The sequence below is a fragment of the Eumetopias jubatus genome, unplaced genomic scaffold (assembly GCF_037043125.1).
Source record: "Eumetopias jubatus isolate StellerSeaLion01/CBP00866 unplaced genomic scaffold, mEumJub1_p1.0 scaffold_8, whole genome shotgun sequence".
In the NCBI taxonomy this organism is placed as follows: Eukaryota; Metazoa; Chordata; class Mammalia; order Carnivora; family Otariidae; genus Eumetopias; species Eumetopias jubatus.
The window spans coordinates 51,180,330-51,200,751 of NW_028274814.1; the positions used below are offsets into that span (position 1 = coordinate 51,180,330).

The window sequence follows — 20,422 nt, forward strand, 5'->3', positions numbered from 1 at the left end:
CACTCTTCTCTCCTGGTCTTTCTTCCAAGCTTAACTGAAGTGTCAAGGGGAGATGGAAAGGGAGGAGAAGCACTTTTCCCAGAGGGCGAAAGAGATTTATAATTGTTGGAAAAGATCTAGAACAATTACATGGAATTTCTGGGCAAATTGTTGAACACAAGTCCTAAGTCATTTTGTGTGGAGACAGCACCTATTACAGTGTCTGGATGATGATATCACTTAATGAATGAAGGAACTGAGGACATTGTAAAAACTGCACATTTTTCTTCAAGTTAGAAAATTAAAGTGAAGGGGTGCCTGGGTGGCTCAGTTGGTTAAGCGACTGCCTTCAGCTCAGGTCATGATCCTGGAGTCCCAGGATCGAGTCCCACATCGGGCTCCCTGCTCGGCGGGGAGTCTGCTTCTCCCTCTGACCCTCTTCCCTCTCGTGCTCTCTATCTCTCATTCTCTCTCTCTCAAATAAATAAATAAAATCTTTAAAAAATAAAAAAAAAAAGAAAATTAAAGTGAAGGAAAATCATGTTGGGAAGAGAGCTATATTAGGACATTCAAAGAAGTTGTGCCACCCCAGATATTTAAGTCATGCTACCTTCTACCATTACTAACCCTTCCAATCCAAGGAGCCAAGTGTTTGGATGTGAGCATGTATATAAAAATACCTGATGTGAGCTATGAGGCACTCATTCATCTCTTATGTAGTCATCAAATATTTGTTGACTTCATGTTCCAGACATAGAGTAATAAACAAGATGGACAAAGCCCCTGTTCTCACAAAGCTTGTATTCCAGTGGGAGAAGCAAATTATGCAAATAGACAAATTCATTCGATCAGGGTTTCTCACTCAGCATTGCAACATTTTGGCCCATACAATTCTTTGTTGTGGGGGGTTGTCCTGTGCATCCACTGGCCAGTATCCACTAAATGCCAGTTATCACCCCTCTCTCCAAGTTGTGACTATTTCAAATGACTTCAACACTACCCAATGTTCCCATAAGGGGCAAAATTGTCCTCAGCTGAGAATCACTGGATTGGATGATGATAAATCTTGCCTTCTTTAAATTGGTGGGGTTTACAAGTCTGGGAGGGAAATGAGCAGCAAAACTCACACCAAAGCTGAGGGGAGGAGGGCCACAGAAGATGTGGACTAAGAAATGGTTTTATCACTTTTCTAGTTAGACGTGTGTGGTTTGGGGCTGCTTACCATCCATTCATTACCTTATTCCTGATACTACTTTTTCCTGGATCTGGACTCTCCTGGTTTAGAAGTTTCAGTGAGCCAGGGAAGAAGCATGTTTCCACCAAGAGCCACAATAGTAGTTTCATTGAATTGGAATTTGAAATTGCTGCCTGGTCTTCACTGGACTTCTTCGGGAAAAAAAAAAAAAATGGGCATGAATAGGATTATAGTGCTGGTTAGAGTGATTGAGCTTGACAACGGAATGGAAATACAGCTACACAGTAGTAGGAGGGAGTGGTTGAAGGAGCTCAGGGAAGTTTCTGGTCTCACCATGGCCTACCAAAATGATTAGTGAATGTGTTGGCTCCTCACCTCAGCAGCACCACCAGGGACTAGGGCTCTTCGGCCCAATAGATACACAACCCCAACCAGCTGAGATGTTGGCCCCAGGATATAGCTGGGCGACCAGTTATAGAAACAGAGACAGTGACCTCTGTATTTCTTTTCTTGCTGTGACCTATCTATGATGGATTCAAATGTTACAGGTCCAGAACGAAATGTACATAATGTCAATCTATTTCTTTTTCAAAAGGTATACTTAGCATTCAAACACTTGTCCACGGGTGGTAGAGATTTTAGGGTGTCAAATTTTAGATACCTCAGTCTCATTTGGGTCAAGTCCTTAATATCCTTTGCCTCCTCCATATCTTCCCATTTCCTTGACATTGACCTTGGTTTTGGGGGGCCTATGCATTGGCCTGGGGCTGGATAAGAGGCGTCTATCTACTCTGTGAGTCATCCTCTTGCTTGGTGGTCTCCACTGACATGTGGTTTATCTCTTCCGGTCTTTTATCGGTGGTTCTTGGCCTTGGGTCTAGATTCTTTTTTTTTTTTTTTAGTTAGGGTCATACTAGCTACTATGACAAACTCCAAAAATTCAGTGGGTTAATACAACCGAAGTTTATGTCCAGCTCATATCTCTGTTCGATGCATGAGTTCGTAATATGTATGTGGCTTTCCTTCATTTAGAAATGTAGAAGCCCCGCTTCCTTTCATCTTGTGGTTCCACCATGCCCTAAGGCAGATGTTCCCAAACTTTCTTGGTAAACAGTGTCCCTAGAGTCTCAGTCATATGTTCTTGGGGCTGCAGACCAAAAGAAATATCTGATGGTTCCTTTTATTTAGTAGTTAGGGCCAAAAACAATTTAATAATAGTAGTTTGTTCCATGTCCTGGGACAGCACTATGTTTTCTTCAAAAATCTATGATATCCCAAATATACCCTTCAAAGTTCATTATGGTGTGTTCTACTGATATTACTATTTCCTGTGAATATTTAAGATATTCTAGGTATGCCTTGTGAATTCATTATGGTTGGCAAACTGGATGCAGAAACCAGGACCCCAGGACCTTGGAGTCTTTTCTTTCAGCCAGAAGAAGGGGAAAGTGTATGGGGAACACACTCCTTCTTTTTAACCATTTTTGCTCGTATTCCATTGGCAATATCTAGACATTTTGCCATATTTATATTCCAGAGATGCTGGGAAATGTGGCCAGTGGCTGGAACATCACCTCTCCATAGGGAAACAAGATTTTTAGTAGGCAGCTAGCTGTTTCCGGTACCATTGGCAACTTCACCAGCCCAACCTGGATTTTCCATTGGGTCCTTTGGTTCATTCTCAGGTCTCTCTGATCCCTGCAGTGTGGCAGTAGGGACTCATAGATACTCTAGTCTAGTGTGTCAATCAGTGAGCTTATCCACGTGTTCACCTCCCCAGACCCTTCCCCCAGCCGCTACTGTACAACTCAGGTCCAAATGGGGACATATAACTCCCTTACAAGGTTTCCAAGATCAGGAGCTACATTCTGGAAACCTTAAACATCATCTCCTCTGCTCTGGTAATTCTAGACCTGTCTTGAGTTTCTATTACCAAATATTTCCACATACCACCCCACCCATCAAATAGGCGACTCACCCCCTGGGGGGAAGGGTGGTGTTGGCCCTTGCAACAAGCCACTATGCAATTCTCTTATCAGCTCTTCAGACTTTTTACTTCTTTGGGTAGGAACTAATTCAACATTATTACAATTCTTATTGCAATGTGTTATTCTTGAATAAGCCGGTTGCCCTTTTATTGCAATGTGTCTTTCAATTTTCCAAACCAAGTTTTTGAATATTTTAAAATATTTTCCTCTCCCAGACGCAGAGATCTTACAATTTTTTGCCTTTGAAGACTATGGTCTATGTCTACTTGAGACCTCAACAGCCACACGTTTTACTCTTTGATCTTTCAATATTTTCATTTTTCCTCCCTTGAGCATTAAGCCTTAGATTCTTGGAATAAATAGAGTGATGGAAGGTTTACTAGATTAAACAGTTTCTCAGAAGAAAAATGTGTAGGGTAATGTTTTAGCTTATGATCCAACTATTCTGTATATTTACGTCTATAACTAATTTTTCTTTGGTATTCTTTCCCTCCATCGTTGTGTGTAGGTTGTGTTGGTTGTTAAACTTACCAATTGGTCTATAGGTGTCAGAATAGAGAGTTTAAATTGCTACAGAACCAAAGAAAGGGCAGATATTCCCCAGAAATCCTGGGCTTGGGCTTGATGCCTGTAGAGCTCATTTTGATTGCTTAGAACACAGTTCTGTACTGTTTGCCCATCCTTTCTTCTACTCACTTGCCTGCCCTTTATATAAGCTGCCACCCATTATAATTTCCAGACTGCAAGTGTCTTGTAAATTGGGTACACAAAAGAGGGGCTGTCCCGGTCAGTGATTTTAGTAAGTAAGGTCACTGACATGTCTTAGCTTTAGGGTCATGGCATGCGGGTGAGGTGGACAGCAAGAGACGAGAGATAAGAGAGAAGTTTCTGTACAAGTTGAATACTGATTCAGTGGCTTGTTATTATTTTTTCTACAGATGACAAACATGAACTTTTTACCCTGCTGATAGGCATTTTATCCCCACTTTTCCTTCCAAAGAGGCCGAAAAAGTCACTCCTAAATACTTTCAGGGCGCCGAGCATTTTCTGCATTGTTTAAGGATGTAATTTGGTGCCTGACAGCTCTTTCTTCAAAATGTTTCTAAACCTCTTTTTCTGCCTCTTTCCTAAATTAAGTGGCTACATCCTGGAGTGGTTACCACTGGCTTCCTCTACTTATTTTTTTCTCTACTGTTAATGTTTTAGCATCATCTTCATTCTACAGACAGAAGTATAAATGCCAAATAAAAACAGTTGCAAACAGAACCATTTCTGTGGTGCCTAACCTTGACTGTAGATGGGAAATAGTCCTGCGATAAATGTCCCTGCTTTTCTTTCAGGTTATAAGAAAGAATTTAAACCTGATGGATGTAACAATGAATAAATGAAAAATGCTTGATAAATGTTTGATAAATCTGGCTGCTACTGACATTTTTAAACAAAGACAACAAGAAGAAAATTTTAGTCAGTTAAAATGGCTGGGAATTAACATTATTAAGCCAGGTCAAAACTCCAGAAAATGTTACTAGGGAAAGATCCTATTTCAGTCTAGTTGAGTAAATGCTAGATGAGCATCTCCTGGATACAGGAAATTGAGTTATAAATTGTACATATTAATTTTCTGACAACTGTAGGCTGAGAGTGGTGCCAAGAGAAATTTGAATACTCTCTCTGTTGGGAAACACATCCTGTTTGCTGTTCATTGGCTTCTGTTAAATAATAAAAATTCAACTGAGTAAATTTAAAGATCAAACTGGCTTTATTCAACAATTCATGAATTGAGCAGCATCCCATCTAGCAGATAGAAAAGAGCTCCACTGAGCTGTAGAAAAGGAAAGGCTTTTAAAGGCAGAAAGGGGGGACACCTGGGTGGCTCAGTTGGTTAGGCGTCTGCCTTCAGCTCAGGTCATGATCCCAGGGTCCTGGGATCGAGCCCTGCATCGGGCTCCCTACTCATTGCGGAGTCTGCTTCTCCTTCTCCCTCTGCTGCTCCCCCTGCTTGTGCACTCATGCTTTCTCTCTCTATCTCAGACAAATAAATAAAATCTTTAAAAAAAAAATAAAGGCAGAAAGGGAAAAAGGCAGAAATGGGAAAAGGAAATTATTCCTGCATAGAGTGCATTGTTTCAGGAAAGGTTGCCCTCCTGAGGGGAGGAGAAGTGGGGATTGCCTCACTAGTACTGACCTGGTAATTCCAGGTTGACTGGTTAAAAATCACCATCTCTGGAGAAGCTTAGAGTGGATATTAAGTTATGGTTTACTGATGTGGGGCTCAGCACAAGTGACTCCATTTTGAGGTTGTTTTCTCTCTCTCTCTCTCTCTCTCTCTCTTTTTAAAACACTTCCTAGCTGGTTTACATCTTCAGAATCTCCTTTCCCATGCTACCTCCAATACCCAAACTCTGGGTACTACTTCCCTGTCCTCTCTCAGCAGCCAGCAGATTCCTTGTCTTAAAACAGATTCTCTCAAGCCTCAATCCATCAGTCTACTGCCGCTGAGGCCAGACCACATTTCAGGCTTATCAGAGTTTTCTCTTAAAAAGAATGTTCTCTCCTTGGGGGTAACTGCATACCACCTACTAAGAAAATAGTAGGTTCTGAATTGGTATAGAAGCAAAAACAAACACAGAAACAGTGGACATTCTATGGTGGGAGGGGATGTTACCTACAGAACATTAAAAATCAGATTAACTTTGCCACTGGAGAATCATCTACATGTTTTTGAAAAGAGAAAAGTTTGTGACCACGAAATTTTACACTGTGTTAATTTTGGTTCATGTATTAAGGTAACACATTTTCGAGGACTCAGAAAATAGAACTTTTATCAATCATTTTTGAAAAAATTACTTTGATGTACTTCAACTGACTGACAAGTCAAAATTATGGGGAAGACATAAAATAACCATCAAGAGGGACATCTTTCACCCAGTTTGGTGATTCAAGATCCCAAATTCAGAATCAAACTGCCTGTGTTCTCAGCTGGATTCTGCAACTTAGGGGCAGCTTGGGCTCAGTGCTTCCACTGGCAGGACTATATTTTCTCAAGTGGAGAACAAAGGCAAAAGAAATATAGAAAAAATATTAAATTTCCTTCGCAGCCCACTGACAAGTACTTAAGACAGGTAGGGTAACCTTCCTCCAGGAACTCAACTGCCTCGATTGTTAATACTTCGCTAAGGGCGAAGGCAAACTTTGGTCCGACCTCCAGGATCCTGTACATCTTCTCTAACATATAAAAATCCCTTTGGAGGGCTAGTATCCAAAATCTATAAAGAATTTATCAAACTCAACACCCAAAGAACAAATAATCCAATCAAGAAATGAGCAGAAGACATGAACAGACATTTTTCCAAAGAAGACATCCAAATGGCCAACAGACACATGAAAAAGTGCTCAACATGGCTCGGCATCGGGGAAATCCAAATCAAAACCTCAATGAGATACCACCTCACACCAGTCAGAATGGCTAAAATTAACAAGTCAGGAAACGACAGATGTTGGCGGGGATGCGGATAAAGGGGAACCCTCCTACACTGTTGGTGGGAATGCAAGCTGGTGCAGCCCCTCTGGAAAACAGTATGGAGGTTCCTCAAAAAGTTGAAAATAGAGCTACCGTATGACCCAGCAATTGCATTACTGGGTATTTACCCCGAAGATACAAATGTAGTGATCCGAAGGAGTATGTGCACCCCAGTGTTTATAGCAGCAATGTTGATTTTGTTCATTTTTGTTTCCCAAGTGCCTGGAGGGGGAGTAAAGCCAGAATCAAACCTAGGCCTCCCCAGCTCCAAGCTTTCTACTGGGAAGGACCGCTTCCAACTCTGCAAAGGTGAATCCTTCAGACACCACCTCTCGCTTATTCTCCCTGCCCCATCTTTTGCTGTCATCCTCAGTATCTCTATTAAACATATTGCCTAAAATAAAAATTATAAGCTGTCCAGAAAAAAAAAATCCCTTTGGAAACTTCCTTTATCTCTACCTTCCCCTCACCAAGATATATGTTAGCATTCATCTTCCAAGCATATGGCCCACTGATATTCATCTAAAGGGTCTCATGACTCATGGTTTACTAGACAGCAGTTAGCAACCTTATCCTAACAGCTGCTAGCCCCTCAAGGTCCTGGAAACCTTGCTTCCAAATTCCTGAGAGACTAACACTATCCCTAACCCCCTCCCAAATTGAAAGTCTATAATCCGTCACTCCTCACAACCCCAGGGTAGTTCTTTCTGCCCATGGGTCTTGTCCCCATGTTTTAACAAAACCACCCTTTTTGCACTGAAGATGTCTAAGAATTCTTTCTTGACTGTTTCCTCCCAAACCCCAACATTCCACATCATTTTCTTTCTGCTTCCTCTTCTTGCACTGTGACACAGGTGCATTTCTCAGGCTGCATGCTTCATTGCACAGGGTAGATTGATTCCTCGCTGTGATTGATAACCATTTAAAGCCCTTGTAGGTGATTTTCTGCTCAGCGCTTGCTACCCAGCAACTTGGTTGGAAGACTATGTGAACAAGAATTACATAACAGAAGCAAAGTTGCATAAAAACCATAATGGCCATCTTCATTGCCAAATAAATTGAGCAATGATTTTCTACATCCTGTTAACTCCTCTTGAATAATGAGTCATGCTTTTAAAAATCGGCTATGAAAAACAAGTGACTCAGGGGCAATCTATTAACAGTCCCGGAGCCCATCCTCTTACTGTTTATCTTCTAGAGAATGATCTTCCTAACTATGCTTAGGTAGTGTGGGATCTTTGGCTGAGTGAAACCAGAATTCATGTTTGGATGTGTCTGATGCATGCATGAGCCTATAGATAGCCATCTGCGTAAGTTGGTTCGTATTGAGGAAGAAAACTGGAGAGGTAGGTTTGTGTTGTGGGCACTTGGGGGAAAGCAGAGTGGGTGGGGAGAAGGAAGAAGGGAGAGGGAGAAAAGCATGGCATCTCCACCATAACTTGCCTGCCTTGTTAACTTGATTTGAGCTCTTGGAAGAGAAGGGGCTTTAGACAGGCAGAAAAAGAGAATTTCAAGGAGTTTGTGAGATTTGGGGCCATTAGATCATTGTTTTGATGCCCAGATGACAGCAGGAGCCATGGAGAAGGGGATGGGGTGAAGAGAATGATTTCCGTGTCAGCATGGCCTTCACTAAATACAAACTGCCCGGAGGGGCAAATTGCATTGACACTGTGAAGATAAAATGCATCATATGGTAAAACCCCACCGTCATGCTATGAGCAGAGTCCAAAAATGAAACAGTTTAATACAAGGGACCTGCTTTTGCAAGTTTAATGAAATGGAAGTGTGTCTGGGAGAAGGATGGGCCTCAATTGCCAGTGGTGAGAAGGATGGGCCTCAACTGCCAGTCCTATCAGAAACTGAATTTGTTTCACTGCATGCATATTTGTATGTAAGTTGTTATATGTCCAAATGGATACAATTTTTAAATGGGGGTGGGGTAGGGGAAGCCAGCTAAGCAAAGGAAAGAATTATGTGAGTGTATTATAATGGATGTTTCTGTATTGTAGGATTTGGGGTGATTTTTCCCCCATGTTGGTATTTTTTGAAAATTGTCATGACCAGAAGTTTTCTCAGCTAAAAATTATATTTTATTTTAAAATATCCATAGGAAATCTCATTTTATATAAAAAAGTTAAAATATTTGAAGGTGTCCTCACTGAACAAATCCTCTAAATAGACTGTAACTAGAATCCAGAGTTTTAAATTGGCTATTGTATACTTTGAAACATAAAATATATTTTAGATCAAGCTTTCTCACTTTAAATGAACGTATTGATTAACAGTTCCATTCATGTTATTTTTTGACCCACTGTTACACTCTTTTTCAAAGCCTCTCCAGTGCCAAAAGCAACAGTTGGGTGTATAAAGCATCTAGGAAGCATTTTCAAAATGCTCATGTTTGCTTCACGCCCCCCTATCAATCTGATCTTACCTGGACTGGGATTTTCAAAACTTCCCAGAAGATTCAAGTTCCCCCTAGCCATCCAAAGAACCTATCATCATTCCTAATGTCATACAATTATGAAATAAACTGGTACAGGTGAAGTACTTATAAGTGTTACCTTTTTTTTTCTTTTTATAAAGGGGTTTTCTATTCCCAATTCCTGTAAAATTCTGTGTATACAAATGTTGCCAATTGTATTCCTTTTAGAATTCAAACTAACCTTTAGATGGGAGCTAATCTCAGTAGAAAAATATCTTTTTAGTTTTAATTTGTTTTTTTTACTTTATTGTATTCCAATATACAAACTGAAATATACTTAAGGAAACCAGAATGTTACCCCAAAACAGGCCTCTTTGAAATAAAAATTATTTTGAGCTGAAGGCAATTAAGAAGCCATAAAGATAGAAAAAGGGCCTCCTTTTCTGCGTGAAGGCAGGAAATAAATCCTTTTACTGGCAACAGACTTTTATTGGTACAGAGAGAGCACCAGAAGAATCTGCAAACAAACCTTGTTAAACTAACTCTTAGGTAAGAAAGATAAGGACCACCTAGTCCTAGTTCTAAACCCCTTTGTCTTATCAACTGTTCACAAATTCACTGTTTCTTTGTCCAATAGTTATAAAAGCTTCCTGTTCTGGTCACTTCTTTGGGTTCTTCATTCTTTTGTGAAGGCTTCCATGTACATATTCAACAAAATTTGTGTGCTTTTCTCCTATTAATCTGTCTTTCTCAGTTTAATTTTCAGACTCAGGTGGTCAAGGAAAAGTTTTTCCTCCTCTACAATATAACCATGGAAAATACAATTTATACATCTAAAATGCAGCGTAGGGGAGCCTGGGTGGCTCAGTCAGCTCAGCAACCGACTCTTGGTTTCTGCTCAGGTCATGATCTCTGGGTTGTGAGATTAAGCCTGGTGTCAGGCTTCACACCCAGCACGGAGTCTGCTTGAGATTCTCTTCCTCACCCTTTCCCTCTGCCCCTCCCTCTGCTCATGCTCTCTCTCTCTCTCTCAAATAAATAAAATCTTAAGAAAAAAAAAGTGGCAAGGGTGGGCATCCTTGTCTTGTTCCTGACCTTAGAGGAAGAGTTTCAGTTTTTCATTGTTGAATATGACGTTAGCTGTGAGCTTTTCATATAGAGCCTTTGTTATGTAATTTCCTTCTATTTCTACTTTGTTGCAAGTTTTTAATCATGAGAGTATGTTGAATTTTGTCAAATGCATTTTCTGCACCTATTGAGATGATCAGGTATTTTTTTCATTTACCCTGTTAATGTGATGTATCACATTGATTAATTTGCTTATATTCAACTGAACTTGCATCCTAGGGAAAATTCCTACTTGGTCAAGGGTATGATCCTTTTAATACGCTGTTGATTTAGTTTGCTCATATTTTGTTCAGTATCTTTTCAGCCCTTCCTTTCAGCCTCTGTGTGTCCTTAAATCTAAAGTGAGTTCCTTATTGGCAGCATAAAGTCAGGTCTTGAAGAAAAAAACATTTTTTTTTTTTTTGTCCTTTCAACCACTCTATGTGTTTTGATCGGGGTTTTTAATGTATTTACTTTAAAGTAAAGAGAGAAGTTCTTCCTATTGCCATTTTATTAATTGTTGAATATCTGTCTTGTAGCTCTTTTGTCATGTCCTTTCTCTCTTGCTGTCTTCCTTTGGGCTTCATTGATTTTTTTTTATTATTATTATTTGCAGTAACATGCTTTGATTGCTTTCTCATTTTCTCACTTTCTTTTGTGTTTTCTTTCTTTCCTTCCTTTCTTTCTTTCTTTCTTTCTTTCTTTCTTTCTTTCTTTCTCTCTCTCTCTCTTTCTTTCTTTCTTTCTTTCTTTCTTTCTTTCTTTCTTTCTTTCTTTCTTTCTTTCTTTCTTCTTTCTTTCTTTCTTTTCAGAGAGAGAGAGTGTGAGTGAGGAGGGGGAGGGGTAGAGGCAGAGGGAGAGAGAGAACCCTAAGCAGGCTCCACATCCAACATGGAGCCTGACAAGGAGCTCGATCCCATGACCCTGAGATCATGACCCAAGCTAAAATCAAGAGTCAGATGCTCAATCGAGTGAGCCACCCAGGTGCCTCTCTTTTGTGTGTTTTGTGTATTTCTGTAGGCATTTTCTTTGTAATTACCATGGGGTTTACATAAGACTTTTTACACTTTTAACACTCTATTTTAAGTTGATAAAAACTTAACTTCAGTCACAAGACTCTTTACTTTTGTGTCTCTTCCCCAAACACTTTATGTTATTGATGTCAAATTTTACATTTTTTATTGTGTATTCACTTCACGTATTTTTATAGTTTTTTTATAGTTTTTATAGTTATAGTTGTTTTTTTTTTTAAGATTTTATTTATTTACTTGACAGAGAGAGACAGTGAGAGCAGGAACACAAGCAGGGGGAGTGGGAGAGGGAGAAGCAGGCTTCCCGCTGAGCAGGGAGCCCGATGTGGGACTTGATCCCAGGACCCTGGGATCATGACCTGAGCCGAAGGCAGATGCTTAACGACTGAGCCACCCAGGTGCCCTATAGTTATAGTTGTTTATACCTTTGTATTTTAACTTCTACACTTGAACTAAAAGTGATTTATACACCACCATTACAGTATTACAGTATTCTGCATTTCTCTCTATATTTACCTTTACCAGCAAGTTTTATGGTTCATATGCTTTTGTGTTGCTGTTTAGAATCCTTTTGTTTCAAGTTGAAGAACTCCCTTTAGTATTTCTTGTAAGTCTGCTTTAGAAATTTTCTCTTTATCTTTAGCTTTTAACGTTTGATTATAATGTGTGTCAGTGTGGACTTCTTTAGATTCATCCTTTTTTTGAAGATTTTTGGGCTTCTTGGAGTTGGATGTCCATTTCCTTCCCTAAATTTGAAAGTTTTTGACCGTTAGGTTTTTTTGTTTGTTTGTTTGTTTGTTTAAAGATTTTATTTATTTGACAGACAGAGAGCTCGTGCACAAGTCAGAGGAGGGGGCAGAGGGAAAAGCAAGCTCCCTCCTGAGCAGGGAGCCTGACTCGGGGCTCGATCCCAAGACTCTGGGATCATGACCTGAGCTGAAGGCAGATGCTTATCCAACTGAGCCACCCAGGCACCCAACCATTAGTTTTTAAAATAGCTTTCTGCTCCTTTCTCTCTCTCTCTTCTTCTGGGGTTCCCCTACTGTTGGTCCACTTGATGCTCTACCATCCCGTTTCTTTTTCACAAATGATATATGTATATTTTATTTCCCTTTTTAGCTGAAAGGTATCATACTAAATACTCTTTTACACGTTGCTCTTTTCATTTAAAAATATATCCACAGCAGTTCATATAGAGACCATTATTTCTTACAGCATTTTCTGGATTACCACACTTTATGGAACAGTTTCCAATGTAGGAGCATTTAGGTTTTTTCCAATATTTTGCAATTACAAATAACCCTGCAATGTGCATATATATTTTCACATTGTTATAGGTGTATCTTCAAGGTAAATTCCAGAAGTGGGATTGCTGGGTCAAGAAGTATTTACATGTGTCTTTTTGTTATGCTTACTTGTTTGCTGAATCCTCCACCAAAAGGGTGTACCAGTTTGTATTTCCACCACCAAATAAGAGAATGCCTGCTTCCACAAAGTCTTATCAACAGAATAAGTGCCAATCAGATAGTATTTTTATTTTTGCCATACAAAATTTTGTATCTTTGCACAGTCACATGTATAAATATTTAATGTATTGCCTCTGGATTTTGATAATTTAATAATTTTTATAATTTCAAAGATTTTCCTGTGTTAATGTTAAAGAAGATTTCACTTTTGTTCTATTCTAATCCTTGTATAGCTTCCTTTTTTACTTTTATTTTCCTAATGCATTTGAAGTTTACTCTTATGTTCAGCATTAGTCATGGATATAATTTTATTTTTTCCCAAATGGCCAATCAGTTGTCTCAGCATCATTTATAACCAAAGTCCATCCCAACTTATTTGAGATGCCATCTTTGTCATATACTAATTTCCATGTTTACTTGGGTTTATTCTATTCCACTGGCCTATCTATTTATGTTCCAATCACCACACTGTTTTATTTAGAGAGACTTTATAATATATTTTAATATTTGGTTGAGCTAGTCCCCTTTGTCTTTGTTTCTTTTTGTGTTTTCCTATCCTTGCAATTTTTATTTTTTTATATGAACTTTAGTAAAAACTTGTCTAACTCCATAAAACTTTTGTTGCTATTTTATTGAAATTGTGTTAATCTTATGTTAGTTTGGGGAGAACTAATATACTTATGACGTTGGGTCATCTTATCCAAGACCATGGCTTCCAGGAATACTTTTTACCATCTCAGTAGCAAGTCATATTGAAACTATCATTCGCTCAATACTTACTGTACATTTAACACATGTCAGGTTCTGTGTCAGGCATTGGAGATCTAGTGAGGAAAATAGTTTTAAATTTCACATAAATACATAAATGAAAGCGCATGTGTGTCTCCATTAGAGTTAAACAATACGTGTCAAAGTAGCTAAGTCTTTAGGTCTATGGTATTAAATCTGGTGAGGGTTTGCTATGGTTCTATTTTATTTCACACTTTTCTAAACTAACCTCTTTGCTATGTAATGGTTTGCTTTGAAAAGGACTGAACTGGCATCATGGGGTGACTGAAGTTTCAACGAGACAGCCTTGCATCACAGTGGACCTACTTACGCATTTTTTTTTTTTTTTTTGAGAGAGAGACAGCGATAGTGACAGAGATAGCGAGAGAGAGCATGAGCAAGAGGCAGGGTGAGGGAGAGGGAGATGCAGACTCCCCGGTGAGCAGGGAGCTGGATGCAGGGCTCTATCCCTGGACCCTGGGATCATGACCTGAGCTGAAGGCAGACACCTAGCCAATTGAGCCACCCAGGTGCCCCTACTTAGGCATTCTTAACAGCATCACAGTTACCAGTTCAACCCAGTTGACTAAATGCCTGCATGAGTCCAGCTGTCTGATTTGCCCATGCCTCCACTCTACCAGCTGAGCTCTGATGGAGAAAACCAATCAGCAGAAAAGTTTGGTGCCATGAGGCATTCGTAACTCTCAATCTGGAATGGCCCCTCAACTCGGCCTAGGCATGCTATTGTTTCTTTGGTCACTTTGCTTTCTCCCTTCTGCAAAGACTACTTCAAACTCTCTTCACACTCTTCAAATTTCTCCTGTAATTGTCCTTGTTCTGAGCCGATGACCCCCTCTCCTACTACAGAGAGAAAGCAAAAGTCATAAAGTGGGAACTCATCTTCCCTTCAGCAACTTTCATAAGTATCTGGATTTCCACCCATCTCCATTCTAGCCTGTTCCGGTAAAGGAGGAGCACTTCCTCTCATTATCTAAGGTCGATCTCTCCAATGTGTCTCATCCTCCTGTCGTCCTTCCCATTTTCACTCTCAATTCAACTAATGCTATCAACTCTTTATTCTCTCTTCTCTCTCTTTGGCCTCTCTCTTTTTTCTTTCATTTTTGCAAAACATGTAAACCTGCTGAAACCTATCATTAAAAACAAACCCAACAAAATTCCTCATCTTATTTTCCCTTCTAGAAATGGCCATATGTCTCACCTCTCCTTCATAGCCTAATTTCTTAAGTCATTCGATTTTGTAAGGCTAACTAGAGATGCTCCTCATGGATGCAGAAGTGTAGAGTCACTGCGAAGTGGAAGAGCCTGAAGAAAATATGGAGACAGCTGTAGACCACCACAGTGTACGTGGTCTTTGTGGCTAGATTTAATCCAAGGGGCAGGGGCCATAGGTGACACATGAGATCTGCCGGCCTGTGATGAACTGGGCAATATGAGCAATATGGCATATGTGTGGGTCTGGAATCAGTTTCTTTATTTGAAAATTTTAAATGACAACATTTACTTTGCAGCATTGTTCTGGGGATTAAATGACCTAATGGGTGTAAAGCTACTTGTCACGGTACATGCCCAATAAATTTTACCTATTGTTATTTTTGCAATTATAATTATGTTGTCAGATGGGCAGATCTGCCCAACCAAATATGAAAGCATACATATTCAACACAGAAATAAATATAAAGTGATACAGCTGTCTCAGAACTACATGTTGGCTAGTGCTTTAGACATTCATTCATTCATCATTCATTCATTCATCAAGAAACATGTATCAGAAACTTTGCCAGGCATTAGGGATTACAAAGAAGAGTAAGACAAAAATCTGCTTTCAATGACCTCTCAGTTTTAGGGCAGTCAAAGCATAAGCATGTAATTATAATATAGTGTGCTCAGTGCAGTGATTGATCAACCCAGGGTATTTTGGGAGTTCAAAGAAGGAAGCATACAGCTTGGGCTCAAGTACATCCTGGAGCTGGTTCTTAAAGTGAGTCAACAGATTTAGCAGAAGAAAGAGAGGAGGGGCAGGAAGGGAGAAGATTTGAAAGTCCCTCTGTCCATGCAGTTCAACTCAAAGACTCTGGAATCTTGTGCTTTGTTTGATTTTAAAAAAATCGTACTCCTAAAAAGTTATTTGAAACTCATTGGCCTATTTGAATGATACGTAAAGAACAAGGTATTACATGATAATAGGAGGATGAGTCAAAACTTTTCTGCATTGGGAGTGGAACATAGGAATTGCTGTAGGCAGAGTGACACAATGTATTTGAAAGAACCTGGTGGCTCGGAGCCCAGAGAAGCTACCACCACTGATGAAACTACCTGGGTGATGTCACCATGGTTTTCAGCTTTAATGGTGCTGGAAGTTGACCATCAGCTAACCCCTTGAAGATGACCAATCCCTTGAGGACTGGTTCAACTTAAAAATTAGAGATAAATTTATAGGCTACAAGGCATTCACTAATAATCAGAAATATGAAATTTGTACAGACTCAAATACTCACCCTGTCATGATTGGTACATTTCTCCAGACGGGCATGCTAAGCGCTTGTCTCTTGGGATACTGAAATCAGAACAAAAGGAGTTAGCTAGAGTGGGCAGCTCCCTCTGGTTCACACAAGGGTCTGAGCAACATGGGCTCAATTTCCTGTTCTGATTCTTCAAAAACTTAATCTATTTGATTTCATAGATTCACACATTCTCCTTGTTGAGATTATTTGAAAGATGAGATCTGGAGACAGGGGCAGGTCTTAGGCTGAGAAACACCTAATGAGACTGCATTTTGAAATAGGTACAAATAGCACACGTTCAGCCAGTGTCGTGAACTGAAGTCATGGTAAGACTTCAGGGGAAAGAAATTTGCGTGGGAGAATATGCCTGCCAAATGATTAGTGCAATATTGGCTATGAGAGTGAAGTATCTCTGAATCTGTGAGAGCTAGGTAAATTATATTCATGTAAATTCAGAGTATTACTCATATTATCCATTTACATAAAATAATTAGATGTTGATGCATAGAAAAAAGGTATGGAAGTATATATAAAATGTTATGAGTGGTTTTCCTATATAAAAAAACATATATGGAAACATGAGTGTTTTTATTTTCTTTTTGCCTTATCTGTGATTTCAAGATTTTCTGAAATAAAAATGTACTATTTATGCAATAAAAGAATCATAAGTTAGAAAAAATTCACATAAGAGATAAAAGACTGAATGTCTCCCACACTCTCTGGAGCAACTATTATTAATGTAGCATGGATGACATTAGACACCAACAAGTGAAGACCATGAGTAACACTGTGGAGGAGAATGGAAAGGGGAATCATTCAAAGGAGTATGGGGGGCAATGATGCTACAGAGAAAGGGATTTCTTTTCAGTCTGGATGAAAAACTGGAAAGGACTATTTTTAGTAGAGGAATTTGAAAGATTCCTCCCATTGACACAGCCAGCACCAAAAATATTTCCTCTTGCATAGGATAATAATAATGTGGGCACGCTTGATCAGAGCAGCAAGTACCAATATAATCAATTTGCCAAACTCTCACCAGTCGGGAACTCTAGTGGATGGTCTTAGACTCCTTTGGCAGTTACCTTGGGCATTGTTCAGAACACATGGGACATGCTGTTACTGCATTAATCAGCTCACTGTATTTCAAGGGCAATCCAGCATCCTTGGCAATATGCCATCCCACCCAGGTGCAGTGGTGGCCTTTCTTTCTGTGCACCCAATCGGCTGTATCTACTGAAGGCTCAGTTGCTAGGGCTCTCTGGGGGTAAATTAGGTTTCTTTGCCCTTCCAGTGCTAGGACCAAAACTCTAGGAGCACTCTCTCCTTCTGTTGTCTCTGTCACAGTGCCTACCCATCCCTTCTGGAGTCACAGACACATGTAATTCAAATGCTAGCTCTGCTTGGGAGATACCCAGAGATTTCATCAGCTTCACTAGAACTTCTGCCTCCTCAAAGGTGCTTGCTGCTTTGATTCCCTGTCCTTCATGTGCCCTTTCTTTACTTGGCAGGATAAGGGATGGAGGCACTGTGCCAGGTGGGGAATAAAAGTCCTCCACACCCCCAAATCCCTACAAAGGTCTGCATCTCGTTCACATTCCTAGGGGTTGAATAAGCTTGCAACGTATCCATCACAGCTTCTGAGACAAGTTGTGTCTTACCTGACCCCATGACTCCCAACACCTTATGGCGGTACCTGGACCTTGAATTTTCTTTAGGTTCACTGCCCATCCTCTCCCTCACAAACGTCCCAGCAAAGCCTGCAAGGTGTCCTGCAACAGAGGCAAATCTTCACCTGTTAGCAGCATATCATCAATGTAATGGGACCATTGTACTGATGTGGGGAAGGACAATAGGGACAGTTCTTGGGCTGCCATCCCATGACCTATGGTGGTACAGGTCACCTTGGGTAAGCCCTTGAAAGGCCCATTGTTACCCCTCCCATGTGAAGGTAAATTGATCTTGTGACTCGGGTGCCAAGGGTTTTTTGAAAAAGGCCTTTGCTGAGTCCACACAGCTTAGTACACTCCTAGGACCCCAGTCAAGGTATCCAAGATGGCGACCATGTTGGGCACAGCCACATGGTCGGGGGGCACTACTTTGTTCAGTTCTCAGCTGTCCACTGTCATCTGCCATGAAGCTTATTTACAGGCCATACCCTGGCTATGGTAAGCACTCTGGGCAGGGAGTACAATACCCAGTTGCGGGAGTTCTTGGATAGTTTCTCCTATCTCCTATGCCCCCAGGGAATTTATATTGTTTGACAATTACCACCCCTCATGGGGGTGGCAGGCTTACTGGTTGGCATTTGCTCTCAGCACTGGCTTGATTACTCTAACCTAGAGGTGCAATTCACCAATACAGGTTCGCAGAATTTGGTTTTGGAGGGTATCAATGCCCAGTATGTTCTCTGGTATTGGAGAGAGAAAAGTCTCATGTTTTGGGGCAGGGGTGGGGAACACCACATTTGCAGGGTCAAAAGGACCTCCCTGACCATAACTGTTTGCCCTCCATAATCATCAATGGAGCTGAGGGGGGCCAGGAAACTTCTGAGGGTTACCATGTACCAGCATCCACCAGAGCCATCACCCTTTGCTTATTTCTGGAGAACCAGTGAATAGTGAGCTCTGCATGAGGCTTCTGGTCACCTCTAATGACCCTCACCTGGAGGCAATCTTGGCTTGCATCCTATCCCTGGGGCATGGGAGGCACCCATGCTAAATAAGATTATATCCCTGAGGCCTCTGCTGGAGCAGGTGGAGCGTCAGGGATGGTAGAGGCAAATGGCGCGGGTCTGAACTGTTGTTTTGGCTTTCAGGCTTTCCACAGGACAGCCAACACGACATTGGGTTGTTGGTCCATCTGTTCAGATGGGATCCCTGCCACAGTAAGGTCAAACCACACTTGTTTCCAGGTTACTTTCATTGGACCCTTTACAGCCTTTTGGCTTTTCCAACTTCCTCTCTTTCTTGGGTTTTTCCATAGCCCTATACTCATTCCTGGGATTTGTCAGTCTCCCCCAGATCAGCAATGGATCAGCCATCATCAATGTCTGTCTCACAGCTGGGCTCAGCAGAGATATCAGCATCCCATACCAGATGCTGGGGTGGAGAATCTTAGTTTTCATTCCTGCAGTGAATGTGGCCTGATGAGGCCCTTCCAAGACAGGGGCATGGATGGTCTGTCTCATTTCCAACTTCCCAAGAATTTCCTTTTCCTTTTCTTTTTCTTTTCCAACAGAGCCTGTTTCAGGTTCATTTATACAAATAGCACAGGAGGACACAAGCCCCTGCAGATAGAAGCCCAGGGGTCATACCAGTCCTTCTCTCCTCACAGCAGCAGATAGAAGCCTCTACACTGGAGTCTTCTTTGGGGCCTGGGCCTCTTTGAGAGCCAGAGCCTCAAGAGCAGCCTGAGCCTTGGTTTGAGCCTTGGCCTTGGAATTTGGCTGACAAGCCCATTTCCAGAGCATGGGGTAAGTGATGTAAGCAAGTTGGCTGAGCTCTCGGCTGCTCCCTTTTGGGATCGTGGGCTTTATCAGGGCCTTGACAGCCTCGGCACATACCCTCATGGCCTTGGCATTGTTGGTCTCCATCTACTTTAGGCCCTTCTTGTGTTTCTTTGCTAAGTGTAGGTTCCTCAGGAAGTTGGGTCCACCCTCTTAAGAGATTCATATCTTTGTGATAGGATTTCTTGATGTCACTTCGGTGCCATTTTCGGCACTGGTTGTGGGTGGTGTGGTTCTTGGATTGCACACTGTCCATACTGAAGCTCCCAGCTCCCGAAGCACCTGGGATGGGAAGAGAAAGAGGAAGCTCTGAGAATTTCTTGTACCTCCTCTAAAGATGTCCAGGGGCCCAGGGGCCCAAGGAGTTCCTCCTCATTGGGCTGAGCCTCCCTGCAGCCTAGACTAATCTGATCTCTAAAGAGTGAGGCCCTCAAACCTCTGAGTGCCAAGTGCCGTGGCGCTGCCCAAGGGCAGTGGATGCGGTCGATGTTGTTCATTTTCCCTGCCTCTCCTAGCTGCGCTAACTACACCTGGAGACTTTTCTGGGCCTTTTCGCAGGAACTTGGCAGCTATAGCAATAAGCTCGGCGGGAGTAGATTCTCTGTTCATGAACGTTCCCTGAATTGGGGGCTCCCCACTGGCTGGGATTGCTGTTGCTGGGCTTGGGCTTTTCTTTGTGTTTGGGGTGGGATGGCGGGGGTGTTCCATCGGCTGCACTGTCAATCATCACGCCTCCCCGTCACTCTGCTTACCTTCCCGGGGTGCTCTTTGCTCCAGCATGCTAAGTGCACGTTCTCAAACAAGTGCGATAAAGCAGTTTTTGGGGTTTCCCCATACTCACACGTGGTCCCCAGGCCTCTACCCTACCGGACCCCCTCCCCACAAAGCAGGGATCCCTGCCACCCACCTGTTTTTG

General features: G+C 41.4%; 1 long non-coding RNA gene and 1 pseudogene across 1 annotated transcript in view; one reads left to right on the forward strand and one right to left on the reverse strand.

Moving 5' to 3' along the window:
* The first annotated feature begins 7,842 nt into the window (after positions 1 to 7,842).
* The window catches only part of LOC114221650 (uncharacterized), a 31,926-nt gene continuing 19,346 nt past the window's right edge, over positions 7,843 to 20,422 (forward strand). The window contains exon 1 of the long non-coding RNA XR_015768831.1: positions 7,843 to 8,028. This is a non-coding gene — a long non-coding RNA (uncharacterized LOC114221650). The remainder of the gene's footprint in view (positions 8,029 to 20,422) is intronic.
* LOC148163709 (uncharacterized) lies at positions 14,264 to 20,115 on the reverse strand (annotated as a pseudogene).